We start from the raw sequence: 14,055 nt of genomic DNA, 5'->3' as shown, positions 1-14,055 counted from the left end.
TCAACTTAGCCCAAATCCCCCTAATGACTGCATTCTGTCCATTTAGCTACCACATTGTTGTCAAAGCAATGGGACTGGGATGTTTGATTCTCTATGATCATAAGCGATGTTTAAGATCATCTCTATACATCTTCAATAGTTATCAATGAAGCATTATTACTCAAGCTTGAATTGAAATTAAACAACTAATTTGAAAGGAATTTTTCTTTTTTCTTTTTTTTTTTCTTTTTTTTTTTTTTTTTTTTTTTTTTTTTTTTTTTTTTTTGGTAGAATTTGTTGAGTTGAGTTGAGTTGAGTTGTGCTCAGATTTGGAAAATACTATCCACTACTTGGCTGATGAAAACTTTTGACCACAGATCGAAATTGCCCACATCTTCAAAGATATACAAATCTTTTAGGAAAAAATGGAGTTTTATTTTTTCCTCACATATAAATAGGATGGAGAGCTTGCATACCCATAGTATTGTCAAATGAACTCTTTGCTACCCTCAACAAGGGCTGTGAGCGTCTTCATTTCCCGAGGACTTGCTTCCCTTTTTATGCATATTTTTGCATGAAGTGGATTCATACATTTTCCCCTTCGGATGGTTTGCACACAAACACACGCACAAAAAAAAGGGTGTTCTATTTATTGCTTTTTTTATTTTTTATTTTTTTTTAGAGGAGGCTGCATCTAATTTGCCACATAAATATTTAGGCCATGTTGAGAGACCTTTCATTACAAGACCATGTAAATGAGTTTTCCATTACTTACATTATGAAATTTATATTCCATAAGTCTGTTGGCTGATCCACTTTCTCCATCCAAATATTTTTGAGATCTCCACATGTCATTATAAGTAGCAATGAAGGATATAAATCAGCTAAAATGCCAATGTATTCCTTCAAATCAAAGTTCGGATCCAATCTATCACACTCTTTTTACCCGTAGGGCAGCCCAAGCCCAATCCTAAGCCTGGCCTACCCCAGATTGCTTGAGAACCCTGCTTCCTACCTAGAATGTCAGATGCCTCATGCCATCTACTTTAATGGCTCTTGCCTTTTCAACAAAGTGTGAAACTATATATGTAAAATTGAAACCGAAATCGAATGAGTTGTTTATATGCTACAAGAAAATTGGTCTTTAGCCGCGGTTTTAACTGCGGCGATTGCTAATATAACCATGGCATAAGGTCAATAACTGCAGTTTTCAAATTGCGGCTAATCCGTGGCCAATACCACCGTGGCAAATGAGAAGGCTTCTTTAGCCACAATTTATGTAAACTGTGGTTAGACATTTTGCTTTAACCATGATTATTGCCATGCATTATATTCTCTCGGTTCAAGAAAACTGTGGTCAGTATTTTGCGCTTTAACTGCGGTTTGATAATTTTACTTTAGCCTCGGTTTAGAAAAACTGAGGCAACTAAATTGTTATTTAGCCACGGACTAAAAAACACAGCAATTGTTTATCAATACCCGCGGTTTGCTTTATTGTACTCGATTTATTAGCCATAGTTATTATAAACTGCGGCCAAATGTTTATTTTTTTATTTATTTATATATATTTATATATATATAACTGTACTTGCTAGCTAACCCTGTAAACCAGACATATTTTACCCAAACCCAATCCAGTGTTGGCTAAGCCCAAATTAAGAAAGGAAATAGAGATTAAAGCTACAAATGATCACCATTCTTGAGACTCGAGAGACAAAAAATGAGCACTTTTCACTCAAGATTTTCTTCACACAAAAACAAAGTCTGAAACTGTATTCAACATGAACGTGTATAAGAAACTTGTACCCAAAAAAGACGATCAATTTTCTTGGTGGATACAATAGATATGTATGGTAGCTTTAGCTATAATTGTTTTTTAGCCAAAAAATGATATACAATAATTAGGACTTGATTCAAGAACATAACTTAGTCTTTCCACCTCCCATAACAACTAGGATGTAATCTCATCATATTCTGAGACATACTCCTACCAATTACAAGATTAAGAGGAAATTAGGAAACTTAAGTGTAATATAAATTAACAAGCAAATGAATTGAAGAATCGGAGTTGTCTTAAACTAGTCCCATTTTATCAAGACAAAAAACAGTAAGTACAACCAATGTTATATTATATTAAGACACTAAGCATATACACAAGTTTCTAAATGAAGCACCTATAAGTATAAAAAGGAAGGAATGAAATAGTCAACATCAAGACTATCTCCGATAAGTTCTAAAAAATAGTCTCCAATTATTTTAAGAGAGCCACATCCTTAGTGACCAATACAGTTTAGTAATTAATTGTTAATACAGTTTTGAAGCTTAAAGCTTTTTGATGGATCCCAAGCTGGGCAAGTAATGACCATATACCAGAAGTTCTTCAAGAGTTCCATACCCACATGATGTTTGAAGGTGGAAAAGAAGAAAAATAATAATATCAAGAGTGCAACTTGGTATAGGAATTCATGAACAAAAATATGGATTTCTCAATGGTAAATTTGAAGTCCTGAACCCATACCATGAAGGGCAATGAAGGCATCAGCTTGATGAACCATCTCAGTTTTTCTCTGGTGCATGTCAAATACAGCTCACTTCTCTAACAGTCTCACCAGTAACCTGGAGGCAATCACTCTCCGTCCCTTGTACAGACTGACTGCCCCATACAAGGACACTCCCACAACAACTGGGATCTGCAAGACATGTTTCACATTTAGTTCTATAGAATCCAATGCTACAAGAGCTTTAGCCAAAGGATCCATATAAGTAGCGTCTTGTGGCACAACAATGAGGGGCTGGATGTATCTAAAGAAGAAGGAATAACCACAAACCACTTGAAACCAATAAAAAAATAGAAACTACCTGTGATAACTTCAATACCCAATACACTATCGAGCAGCTTGTTGTGTAGTTCTGTGTTCAAAGGCAAAGGTTATGCTTTTGTCAGCCAATGGATTAGTAGAAGCATGAGCACAACCCAAGTGTTGCTTTTAGAAAGAACACCACAAGCTACACCCCCCCCCCTTTCCTCCCAACCCCAACACACATACACACAAAAAGGGGGGAGGGGGGGAAGGAAGGGGGACCATGAAGGCATGAAATGGAAAGATTGCCCTCATGTTGAAGGAAACGATACCTGCCATTTTTTAGCATACCAAGCTAACAGTGGCCACTTCCTAAATGCTGATCCATGCAAGCATAAATAAAACTTGGCCAAGCATTCGATCTGCATGACCATTCAATGAAAACGGAAGGGAGAGATTAAACTTCTGATTTAGCTTAACCAAAGCAATGTGACAAATAGTTGATTATTGAAATCAATAAATCTACTGCAACAGAAGATGAGAAGATGGAAGAGAGTAGAAGTAGTAGAAAGAAAGTATAAAAGGGAGGAGAAGTCATACCTGTCTTCAGTGCCAAAGCGGAGTGTGGAGGAATTCTCTTCTCCCTCTGCTCAAGAGCAGAGTTTTCTGCAAAAAAAAAAAAAAAAATTCAAAAAATTGCAGGAACCGAAGATGAGAAGAAGTAGAAAGAGAATAAAAGAGAGGAGTTATACCTATGTTTAGAACCAGTGTGGAGGCAGAGGAGATAGTTCCCTCTACTCAAGAGCAGGGTTTTGTTGCCCGAAGACTTTTTTGATAGATAGATTGATAAAACTGAAAGTAAATGTATCAAGCTGACAGAACACTCAATCACAAAGTTAAAACAAAGAAAAACTAGAACAATATGAGATAGATGTGGGTGGACTAGACTTTCTCAATTCTGGGTCTATTTTATAAGAGGTTCGTTGTTTGAAGTTGAAGCCTGTTGGTTTTGATGTCTGTTTAAGAGTGCTATTTGTTGCTTAATTTGTTTTATTTCATACTGCAGAGATGCAGTAGTAGTTTCAAGGGATTTGATTCGTCCAGAATGATCAGGGACAGTTGGTTTTGATATTTTATCAAATTTTTGCATAATTTGATGAAGGTTGTAAGGTTGAGGAGAATTTTGGGTAGAAACATTGTTTCTGAGATGCTCAAGGCAGGCCTGCTTTTGTTCTGGGTCTGCTAAGCTATCAATATAATCAAAAATGTTTGAATTTGGAGATGCACGAAGCATCCGGACAGATTTGGGAACACAATCATCACAGCTAAGTCCAATAATACAAGAATCACAATTACATGCTTGAAAATTCTCATTATTGGAAGAACTGGAAGAATTATGTTCAGAGGCTTGAATTTGGTTAAGTTTATGATTTTCATCTTCAGAGGAAGATGAGGAAGTTTCTTGGAATAGAGCAAGGATTTGGGTTTTATCTTGCTCAGAGATTTGTAAAGAATTGATTTTATTTGTAACTCTACAAAATTTTGCGATATGACCAGGCTTACCACATTTGAAACATCCTTGTGTGGTTTTATCTGGATTTTGATTCTTAAAATTTTTAGGTGCCTTGAAAGGCTTCCTATATTTGTTATACTTTGGCTTTGAAGGAGTCTTATGGTAAAACTCGGGGGTTGTAAATGGTTTGTGAGACACATATTTCTTAGATTTGTGAAAATTTTTATAGGATTTGCGAGAAGATTTATGTTTATGTTTTGATGGAGGTCTGAGAGGTGGAAACCCGAATTGTTCGCAGAATCCTCCTAACTCACGTTTGTAAAACTTGTTTTCTTTATGGATTTGCTTCTTTAGTCTAATATCAGTGCAGAGAGCAAGACCCTCTTCATGAATTAGACTAATGATTTGGCCATAGGACATTTGGTCATAGGGAATGATCCCATCATTTTCCTTCCTAAGGCGTTGTTTGATTTTTTCGGAAAACAAAGTTGGTAATCCTGTAAGGAATTTTTCTTTCCAACAGGGAAGGTTTGCATCAGGTCTGGTTAAGACTTTGGTTAAGAAAGTATCTTTGTACCATTTGAAATCATGTAATTTTTTACATCTAAGATTTGATAATTGTTCAGCTGTTCTATCTTTGAGACGAGAGGGGTTTCCTAAAAAGTAATTTGCAATGCTGAAAATAAGGGTATTAACAGCATCCTCAATAGGAATGCCTTCTCCATCAAGAAGGGGAACACCATCAGGTGTGATTCGAACAGCCATTAAGATTTCTGTTTTTTGGACATCAGTCAGGACATAATCCCACCAACCTTTGAGCTGGCCAGTAAAGCCAGAAACAAGCAAGGTAGCCACAGCACTATCAGGTGTATTCTTGATACGGTGTGCGTTGCTAACCATGGTCATTTCTTGGAGTTTGTTCATGAGATTATGTTCAGACAGACCATCTATGTTCCATTCATAGATGATTCCACTTTGGTAGGAAGCCTGAGGAGCAGTTCCTCTAGCTTCAATTTGGAGGTCAGGGAAAACCGGGTGTTGGTTAGAACTTTGACCAATTTGGTTAATTTTGGGGAAGTCTTCTTCTTCAGAACTGGAGGAAGTATCTGAAGAACAACCTATAATGTTGCGGACACCTCTATTGTTTGATTCAGCCGATGGCTCATCTAAAGGCTGGTCTTGGACAGGTGTTTGAAGATCACTTACATGTGCTTCAGCAGCATTAAGGATAGTCAAACGTTGATTAATTTGGTCTAAAACAAAAGATTTGTTAAGGGCGAGTTGTTGTTTTAGAGGAATATTATAGGGTTTGAACAAAGAAACAGAAGTTGGAACTGGAGCCGGTGTCAAAGATGAAGAGGCTACAGGTTTTGGTTGGACAAGGTTCTCAACTCTTGATAGTTGATTCCCTATGGTTTGAAGACTTAAATTTGTAAAATTTAATTGTTCAATTTGTCTTCGGTTTGTATCTTCTTTTTCAGCAATTTTGAAGGGAGAAGCTATTATCTCATTATTTTTGTAATTATGTTTGATGCTCTCCACCGGAGGATGGATAGCATTAGTGGTTTGTCCTTCATAAAGAGTCCAGGCTTTATGAGAGGTAGTTTGGGTACATACTTGATTATGCCAAGGATAGAAAATATTATTATCTTGGGCATAAATATCAAAATATGTAAAGAAGAAAACATTTGTTTTAAGATTTGTCATAAAATTATACCAATTTGTTCTAATTTGAGCTTGTTGTTCAAGGTTATAGGTTTTTAAGAACCATTCACGCTTTTCTTTGTTCTTTTGACTCTCAAAATTAGTTCGAAGTAAAGGTTTGTCAATTTGATAATCGGTTTCTACTTGAATCATATGGACTCCACCAGTTTTAGGAGGAGGAGGTGGTTCAACCTCAGATTGAGTAGGAGACCTTTGATCATTGGTTTCAGAAGGGGTTGTTTCAGGAACAGTAGAAGTGGTTTCGTATGTTCTATGGACAATATTTTGGTTATGTTGAACTCCAACAAGGTTAGTGAAAGGTGGAGTTGTCCTAGTTTGGGAAACCCATTGGTTTAAGTCAGAAGAAGTCGATGCCTCAGAGCATGATCTTCTGGAACTTTGGTAAACCGGAGGGGTAGTTTGTCTATTGAACCTAATGGCAACTAATCCGTCTGAATCCTGGGAGATAGAACGGATACTTGTGTTTGAAACTTGAGGAGGAATAGCAGTCGTTTGCAGCTGCCATTCTTCAGGGAAAGAAATATCTTCCCAACGACATAGTTTGGGGTAGACAATTTGACCCTGAATACAATCAGTCTCAAGGTAAAGGGTTTGGCCTTTTGAAGATGTTCTTTTGGCACGAGGTTGGACAGATTTCATTGCTTTGTATTTGATGCGATGGATAATGGAGATAGGGATGGTTCCATGCATTAATTTGTAACCATGAGTTTTAAGGTTAAGTTTGAGTGAGTGTAAAATGTTTGGATCTTCAAGGGCTATGGACATATCAGGATAGACGTTGAAATGGACAGGTCCATAACAAAGACTTGTTTCAATGGCTCCCAGAAGGGAATCATTGAACTCAAGGAACCTTTGGTCACGAAGGGCTAACAACATAGAAGTGTTGAGTCCTTCTCGGTGAAGAGGTTTGATAGCCACTTGGACAAGGCCAATATGGACATAATTATATTTGCGGTCTTTGTATAAATCTTGTAGGGTAAGTGGATCAAAAAGTTGGATTTCTTGAGTTTGTGGGGTAAAATTTATAGTTTGTTCTACGGTCTTGACTGTTTCGAGTCCGAACCAGTCTCGATCATAGAGATCATTTCTTGAAATTTTTGGCATATCTCAACTTCGAAGTCGTCGGTTAATTCTTGAGGTTTGTTCATCATAATCAAGCACATTAGAACTTGTGCTTGCCTCACCTGCCGATCTCATCCACATGGAGCGGGGTAATCGACTCATAATTTGAGAATTCTTAAACTTGGGGTAATCACCTAGATCTAAGTTTTAAGATGGTATTTCCAACATGACTTGGGCACAAACGTGGTCTTACACTCTTCTGCCACTCCTCCCAAGAATCCAAAGGCATATACCGCGTCAAAAAACTTAAAAGAAAATAATTACTCAAAAGAAAAGAAATCTGCAAAGAAATAAACCGAATCCACCACTAACATGGCTCTGATACCAGATTACAGGATCGAGATATGCTAAAATCCAGGGAAATTGAGATCTCCTGGTTCTGAGTAAGGTATTGCACCTATCTCATTCTGATTGCTATACAGAACCAGGAGATCTCAATTTCCCTGGATTTTAGCATATCTCGATCCTGTAATCTGGTATCAGAGCCATGTTAGTGGTGGATTCGGTTTATTTCTTTGCAGATTTCTTTTCTTTTGAGTAATTATTTTCTTTTAAGTTTTTTGACGCGGTATATGCCTTTGGATTCTTGGGAGGAGTGGCAGAAGAGTGTAAGACCACGTTTGTGCCCAAGTCATGTTGGAAATACCATCTTAAAACTTAGATCTAGGTGATTACCCCAAGACTAAGAATTCTCAAATTATGAATCGTTTACCCCGCTCCATGTCGATGAGATCGGCAGGTGAGGCAAGCACAAGTTCTAATGTGCTTGATTATGATGAACAAACCTCAAGAATTAACCGACGACTTCGAAGTTGGGATATGCCAAAAATTTCAAGAAATGATCTCTATGATCGAGATTGGTTCGGACTCGAAACAGTCAAGACCGTAGAACAAACTATAAATTTTACCCCACAAACTCAAGAAATCCAACTTTTTGATCCACTTACCCTACAAGATTTATACAAAGACCGCAAATATAATTATGTCCATATTGGCTTAGTCCAAGTGGCCATCAAACCCCTTCACCGAGAAGGACTCAACACTTCAATGTTGTTAGCCCTTCGTGACCAAAGGTTCCTGGAGTTCAATGATTCCCTTTTGGGAGCCATTGAAACCAGTCTTTGTTATGGACCTGTCCATTTTAACGTTTATCCTGACATGTCCATAGCTCTAGAAGATCCAAACATTTTACACTCACTCAAACTTAACCTTAAAACTCATGGTTACAAATTAATGCATGGAACCATCCCAATCTCCATTATCCATCGCATTAAATACAAAGCTATGAAGTCTGTCCAACCTCGTGCCAAAAGAACATCTTCAAAAGGCCAAACCCTTTACCTTGAGACTGATTGTATTCAGGGTCAAATTGTCTACCCCAAACTTTGCCGTTGGGAAGATATTTCTTTCCCTGAAGAATGGCAGCTGCAAACGACTGCTATTCCCCCACAAGTCTCAAACACAAGTATCCGTTCTATCTCCCAGGATTCAGACGGATTAGTTGCCATTAGGTTCAACAGACAAACTACCCCTCCGGTTTACCAAAGCTCCAGAAGATCATGCTCTGAGGCATCAACTTCTTCTGACTTAAACCAATGGGTTTCTCAAACCAGGACAACTCCACCTTTCACTAACCTTGTTGGAGTTCAAAATAATCAACATATTGTCCATGGAACATACGAAGCCACTTCTACCGTTCCTGAAACAGCCCCTTCTGAAACTAATGAACAAAGGTCTCCTACCCAATCTGAGGTTGAACCTCCCCCTCCTCCTAAAACTGGTGGAGTTTACATGATTCAAATAGAAACCAATTATCAAATTAACAAACCTTTACTTCGAACTGATTTTGAGTCTCAAAAGAACAAAGAAAAACGTGAATGGTTTTTAAAAACCTTTAATCTTGAACAGCAAGCTCAAATCAGAACAAATTGGTACAATTTTATGACAAATCTTAAAACAAATGTTTTCTTCTTTACATATTTTGATATCTATGCCCAGGATAATAAAATCTACTATCCCTGGCATAATCAGGTATGTACCCAATCCTCCTCTCATAAAGCATGGACTCTTTATGAAGGACAAACAACTAATGCTATCCATCCTCCGGTGGAAAGCATCAAACATAACTACAAAAATAATGAGATAATAGCTTCTCCTTTCAAAATTGCAGAAAAGGAAGATACAAACCGAAGACAAATTGAACAATTGAATTTTACAAATTTAAGTCTTCAAACCATAGGTAATCAACTTTCAAGAGTTGAAAACCTTGTCCAACCTAAACCTGTAGCCTCTTCATCCCTAACACCGGCTCCGGTTCCAACTTCTGTTTCTTTGTTCAAACCATATAATATTCCTTTAAAACAACAGCTAGCCCTTAACAAATCTTTTGTTTTAGATCAAATTAACCAACGTTTGACTATCCTTAATGCTGCTGAAGCACATGTAAGTGATCCTCAGACACCAGTCCAAGACCAGCCCTTAGATGAACCATCGGCTGAATCAAACAATAGAGGTGTTCGCAACATCATAGGATGTTCTTCAGATACTTCATCAAGTTCTGAAGAAGAAGACTTCCCCAAAATTAACCAAATTGGTCAAAGTTCTAACCAACACCCGGTTTTCCCTGATCTCCAAATTGAAGCTAGAGGAACTGCTCCTCAGGCTTCTTACCAAAGTGGAATCATCTATGAATGGAACATAGATGGTCTGTCCGAACATAATCTCATGAACAAACTCCAAGAAATGACCATGGTTAGCAACGCACATCGGATTAAGAATACACCTGATAGTGCTGTAGCTACCTTGCTTGTTTCTGGCTTCACAGGCCAACTCAAAGGTTGGTGGGATTATGTCCTGACTGACGTCCAAAAAACAGAAATTTTAATGGCTGTTCGAATTACACCTGATGGTGTTCCCCTTCTTGATGGAGAAGGCATTCCTATTGAGGAAGCTGTTAATACCCTGATTTTCAGCATTGCAAATTACTTTTTAGGAAACCCCTCTCGTCTCAAAGATAGAACAGCTGAACAATTATCAAATCTTAGATGTAAAAAATTACATGATTTCAAATGGTACAAAGATACTTTCTTAACCAAAGTCTTAACCAGACCTGATGCAAACCTTCCCTGTTGGAAAGAAAAATTCCTTACAGGATTACCAACTTTGTTTTCTGAAAAAATCAAACAACGCCTTAGGAAGGAAAATGATGGGATCATTCCCTATGACCAAATGTCCTATGGCCAAATTATTAGTCTTATTCATGAAGAGGGTCTTGCTCTCTGCACTGATATTAGACTAAAGAAGCAAATCCATAAAGAAAACAAATTTTACAAACGCGAGTTAGGAGGATTCTGCGAACAATTCGGGTTTCCACCTCTCAGACCTCCATCTAAACACGAACACAAATCTTCTCGTAAATATTATAAAAACTTTCATAAGTCCAAAAAATATGTGTCTAACAGACCATTTACTACCCCTGAGTTTTACCATAAGACTCCTTCAAAGCCAAAATATAACAAATATAAAAAGCCTTTCAAGGCACCTAAAAATTTTAAGAATCAAAATCCAGATAAAACCACACAAGGATGTTTCAAATGTGGTAAGCCTGGTCATATTGCAAAATTTTGCAGAGTTTCAAATAAAATCAATTCTTTACAAATATCTGAGCAAGATAAGACTCAAATCCTTGCTCTATTCCAAGAAACTTCTTCATCTTCTTCTGAAAATGAAGATCATAAACTTAACCAAATTCAAGCCTCTGAACATGATTCTTCCAGTTCTTCCAATAATAAGAATTTTCAAGCATGTAATTGTGATTCTTGTATTATTGGTCTTAGCTGTGATGATTGTGTTCCCAAATCTGTCCGGATGCTTCGTGCATCTCCAAATTCAAACATTTTTGATTATATTGATAGCTTAGCAGACCCGGAACAAAAGAAGGCCTGCCTTGAGCACCTCAGAAACAATGTTTCTACTCAAAACTCTCCTCAACCTTACAACCTTCATCAAATAATGCAAAAATTTGATAAAATATCAAAACCAACTATCCCTGATCACTCTGGACGAATCAAATCCCTTGAAACAACTACTGCATCTCTGCAGTTTGAAATAAAACAAATTAAGCAACAAATAGCCCTATTAAACAGACATCAAAACCAACAGGCTTCAACCTCAAACAACGAACCATTAATAAACCCCTTTGCAACTCAAGAGCTTGATGAAACTATCCCTGGTTTTGTGACTACCATAACCTGTCAAAATTGGTATGTTCGCATAACCTTAGTTATCAATGCTTCATTCAAATTTTCTGCCATTGCCTTAGTTGATTCTGGTGCAAATGCCAATTGCATCAACGAAGGTGCTATTCCAACCCAGTTCTATGAAAGAACTACCCAACGCCTTAACACGGCAAATGGATCTGGGTTGAATGTCCAATATAAACTTTCAAACACCCATGTTTGTAACCAAGGCCTTTGCCTTCCCCAAACCTTCATCCTTGCTAAGGATCTTGACCAAACCATAATCCTTGGTCAACCATTCTTAGAAAAAATCAAACCATTCAAAATAACCCAAGATGGGATTTCTACTAAGTTTCAAGGACAAAAAATTGTCTTTCCATTTTTACAAGCCCAAAACTCTAATGACCAAAGTATTAGAAAAATTAAACAATTAAATTTTCTCAAAGCTGAGCTTCTACATGAAAGAATCTCTGATCATCTTAAGAACCCCAAAACTATCCAACAGATTAATCAGATTAAAACAAAATTTGAGACCAATCTTTGTTCTGATGTTCCTGATGCCTTTTGGCATCGAAAGCAGCACATGGTTGCCTTACCGTATGCTACTGGGTTCTCAGATCTTCAAATTCCCACTAAGGCTCGACCAGCCCAAATGAATCAAACCCTTCTTGAAACTTGCAAAGAAGAGATCAATGATCTCTTAGCCAAAAAACTTATCCGATCCAGTACCTCACCTTGGAGTTGCACAGCTTTCTATGTCAACAAGGCTGCTGAAATTGAAAGAGGTACTCCTCGGCTCGTAGTTAATTACAAACCCTTAAATGATGCCCTCCAATGGGTCAGATATCCTATCCCAAATCAAAAGGACCTTTTACAAAGAATTTACCAAGCAAAAATCTTTTCCAAATTTGATATGAAGTCTGGTTTCTGGCAGATCCAAATCCATGATAAGGATCGTTATAAAACAGCCTTCACAACACCCTTTGGCCTATATGAATGGAATGTTATGCCATTTGGCCTCAAAAACGCCCCAAGTGAATTTCAGAAAATTATGAATGACATATTCAATCCTCATGGACAATTCACCATTGTCTATATTGATGATGTCTTAGTTTTCTCAAATTCTGTTGAGCAACACTTCAAACACCTAAGAACGTTTTACCAAATTATTAAATCAAATGGTCTTGTTTTATCAAAGAGAAAAATGGAATTCTTTCTTACCAAGGTTAGGTTCCTTGGGCACATTATTGAAAAAGGTACTCTTACCCCTATTGATCGTGCCATTACCTTTGGTGAAAAATTTCCTGACCAAATCCTTGATAAAACTCAATTACAACGGTTTCTAGGAAGTTTAAATTACGTCCGTGATTTCCTTCCTCAAATTAGTAAAATTGCCGAACCTCTTTATCTTCGGCTTAAAAAGAAACCAACTCCCTGGTCTCAAACCCAAACAACTGCAGTCCAAACAATCAAAAAACTTGTCAAAGAAATTCCCTGCTTATTTATTCCAAACCCTGAGGCATTTAAGATCGTTGAAACTGATGCCTCTGACATTGGTTATGGAGGAATTCTTAAACAAAGAATTTCTGATAATAACAAAGAACAATTAGTCCAATTCACTTCTGGTATTTGGAATTCTGCTTAAAAGAATTACAGTACTATCAAAAAGGAAATTTTATCGATTGTCCTCTGCATTCAAAAATTTCAAAATACATTATTAAATAAACCATTTTTAGTTCGTGTTGATTGTAGCGCAGCTAAATATGTTTTACAAAATGATGTTTCAAATCTTGCATCAAAACAAATTTTTGCCCGATGGCAAGCTTTATTATCAATTTTTGAATTTCAAATAGAATATATTAAAGGAGAATCCAATTCTGTCCCTGACTTTCTTACCCGTGAATTCTTACAGGGCCAGACTCCTCAGATTAACCTTATCAGGATGGCTCCCCCTAAGGAGTCCACCTCCTCAAACTCTGTTGTCAGGACCAAATCAAGCTATGGTGCTGCGGCTGCCTCTGCTGCACCATCAAACCAAATTGTTACCCGTAGCCAAACCAAAATAGCTACCACCCAAAAACCTTATTCCCATGCCGTGGTAGTAGGCTCTACTGCAGGCTCCATCCAACCCACAAATAAGGCTAGTTCCAGCCTCCAAACTACACATGCCAAACCTCTTCAAACAGCTCAAGGTTCCAAACTCAAAAGCCAATACCATGAAAAGCCATGCAAAGAAGACCTCTTCACTATTGAAGAGCCCTTATACAAATATCTTGATTCGCCAATTATGATGGCACAAGCAGTTTTCTACAAAGGATGGAATCACTATTCCAACTCCCAGGCAAAAAATCAAGAATATTACGAGTATATTCTCGTAGAAACTGATTCTGTCAGACTCAAACTTAATTATGACAGAACCGACCCAACCCTGGTTACACATACAACTGTAACCATCTGTAAAATCCTGTCCCTCCAAGACTGGGGGACTCATCCTATGAACCAAAGAAGTTTTTCAAATACTTTTTCCCCCCAAAATTTTTCTTACATGGACTACCAGGAAGCCTGGTTCAAAGCCTTCACTTTTCAAAATAGAACCAACCGCCATTCTTGGTTCTTCTGTTTTGAATACAAATTCAACAACCAAACTCCCAATTGGTTTCCCAAATGGTGGGATCAG

This window comes from Macadamia integrifolia, unplaced genomic scaffold, assembly GCF_013358625.1.
Source record: "Macadamia integrifolia cultivar HAES 741 unplaced genomic scaffold, SCU_Mint_v3 scaffold1390, whole genome shotgun sequence".
NCBI classification, from domain to species: domain Eukaryota; kingdom Viridiplantae; phylum Streptophyta; class Magnoliopsida; order Proteales; family Proteaceae; genus Macadamia; species Macadamia integrifolia.
This window is presented reverse-complemented; position numbering follows the sequence as displayed.